This window comes from Octopus bimaculoides, chromosome 8, assembly GCF_046866305.1.
Source record: "Octopus bimaculoides isolate indiv1 chromosome 8, ASM4686630v1, whole genome shotgun sequence".
Classification (NCBI taxonomy): Eukaryota; Metazoa; Mollusca; class Cephalopoda; order Octopoda; family Octopodidae; genus Octopus; species Octopus bimaculoides.
In genome coordinates, this window is record NC_142935.1 from 33,286,615 (window position 1) to 33,289,425 (window position 2,811).

The 2,811-nt window shown below is 35.1% G+C and overlaps 1 long non-coding RNA gene across 1 annotated transcript; it reads left to right on the forward strand.

Annotated features, from left to right (window-relative positions):
* Positions 1-398: 398 nt before the first annotated feature.
* On the forward strand, positions 399-1,402 carry LOC149134353 (uncharacterized). Its single transcript, XR_016242760.1, has 2 exons — positions 399-587; positions 1,037-1,402. It is a non-coding gene; the product is annotated as an uncharacterized LOC149134353 (long non-coding RNA).
* The last annotated feature ends 1,409 nt before the right edge of the window (positions 1,403-2,811 follow it).

Genomic DNA, 2,811 nt, shown 5'->3' on the forward strand with positions numbered 1-2,811 from the left:
TTGGATTCTGTGCTATCTTATATGCAAGTTTGTGCGTATATTCGTGTGCATATGTCTGTGTGTATGCACATGTGTTTGAGTGTCATTGAACGAATGTTGCTGGTAGAAACTCCTAAATCAGATGCTTTTTGAACGAATCCATGCTGTAATTTGTCTCGCATAGAATGAATTACACTCCCTGAATTACCCTCCCTTATCATCCATCTCCGTGAGGTAAGTTTAGTACCTATAACTTGTTCGTTTTAAACCTACTGTTAATAACGTCAAATCTGACCGTCTATTTTTCATTGTAGGAATAGTATTATACTGCAACTATTAATCAAATTGTATTTTATGTTTCATACCTGCTCACACCTAAAATGTTTTTCCATTGTCCTGCCTGTCTATTTGCAGGCATCTATCTATTGTACCAACTTTTAGTCAAGAAGGGTGTAGACAAGCCATGGAAAGCCTTCTGTATTGTCCGATTAAAGAAAGTGTGGTGGATGGTGGAATAGAGAAAACAGCAGACGAAATGTTTTGTTACGTTTATGGCCAGTTCAAGACGTCAAGATCGTGAAAATTTGTCTTAAGCCTTCGGAAAAAAGGTACAATAATAGTGTTGATTCTACCAATTGTTTCCTTCTCTCAAATTTGTGATCATCTACGTAAGTTATAAACTATCATTTGAAGGACATAACATATTTCGATGTCACTGAAATAGATTTTACCTTTTTTTTTTCCGGAACGATAAATCATGTTGCAGTTTTTTAAATCTCAACTGACATTTCATTCAAAAACCTTCCATCCATAATTGTTCGTGTTTTTTACTTATTAGGCATAGTATATCTTTGCCTACATTATCCATTGTATCATCCACATCTTTTTAATTTGCTGCGTTATGATTTTCAGAATATCTCGATGGTACAGCTAGAAAATCGGATAACAGAATTAGTTCGTCGCAGTGATTAAAATACTTGATTCAATAAACACCGAAACGTATATATGTTGTGTCAATTTTACATTGCCGATGTTAAAAGTGTTCTTTTTTTTTCAGGGGCAACATCGATCGAAACATTCTTGTGATGAAACGTCCATAACTTCAACTTTACAGTATTTATTTCTTTATCGCCCACAGGAGGCTAAACATAGAGGGGACAAACAAGGACAAACAAAAGGATTAAGTCGATTACATCGACCACAGTGCGTAACTGGCATTTATTTAATCGACACCGAAAGAATGAAAGGCAAAATCGACCTCGGTGGAATTTGAACTCAGAATATAACGGCAGACGAAATACTGCTAAGCATTTCGCCCGGTGTACTAACAATTCTGCCAGCTCGCCGCCATTCAACTTTACATTATCGTCGTACTGTATTATTTTACGTGTGCATTATATAATATAATTCTAAATATAATGTCTGTTATACTTCTGACTTTCTGTATCTAGGAACATTATATTTAATTAGGCAATCCTTTATTTTAAAATTTGCAGTTTATGATGTGAGGTAGATTTAGCTGCTACTTCTCGCAGATTCACCGACCGTATAGTAATTCTTGTTTCGTTGCCTCGGTAGTTGTTATATTTTATCAAACAGAAATCATTATTTGGCATTATCTCTAAAGCGAACACATGTTACTAGGTGGTTTCAATTGAATTTTATGATTAAAATAACGACATCATACTAAAAAGTCATCAGTTTCAAAGTATCCCCATTATCAGGTATTGATCACGAGTGCTAAAATAAATAAGAACAGAAATTCAAAGCCGAAACAACACAAATAAGTATAAGGAAAAAAATAACGTGAAATAGATAAAAATAAAAATATAAAACGAAACATTTTTCAAAAAAGAAAACAAAATCTATTTTTAACGCGAAATAAGATTATCAATTACTTTGATGTGAGTGTTAAAAAAAAATTATTTTATAATTTAGCATGATTTCTTTTAGACCGATAAATATTTGCTTGCATTTTAAATGTGGACTAAATGAGAATGTCAGAGTAAAAAAAAAAACTAAAGAAGTGTCCTCGAGGATGATAAATGTGATGAGGAGGAGTAAAAGAATGATTGAAATGGTAATGTTGATGATGATCATTGCTGTTGTTTAGTGCTAGGTATATCATGGTCAGGTGGATATCTTACTTTTTGCAGATAACTTATCAATAACTTATTTACAAAATTTGTGTGTGACTTGAGCGAGATTTTCCTGAAGTTCCTTCTAGTTAAAGCGATCGCATACAAGTTGCTTCATTTTCTTGATGACCGCGATGGTGACAATCTTGCGCAGTAGAAGCTCCAGAGTCATTATGTACTGAAGAGTAAGAAGGGTCCTCTTTGACGACCCTAACAGGTAGTATTGGTTGGGTAAAAAAAAAAAAAATTCACTCAACATTGAAGAGATCCAACCTCTGACGGAGAAAAGACCCTCTGCTGAAATGATAGTTAACGCATATTAGCCATCGATTCTATTGAAAGCATTTGAGCGATCTAAGTTGTCATGGTACCACGCAGGCCTGCTTCATTGTCCCATCTCTATGATGTATTGCACACTGTGGTGATTGTCCTGTACACATGTGTTCAGAACAGCGCATGTTTCTGCATCACGAATCCTATCACCAGCGACAAGCATCAAAATTTTGAAATCTGATTCATGGAGCGTTATAGGTCAAACATTATCAATGTGGTACAAATATGTCTAGGTCCTTTCGCAGCTGTGTAGCTGATTCTTGAGACAGGAACTAAGAATTCTCTTATTCTCCTTGTTGCGATCGATATCAGCCATGCGGTCATCGAACAAGTCAGGCATATGAAAATACAGGTCGTAGGT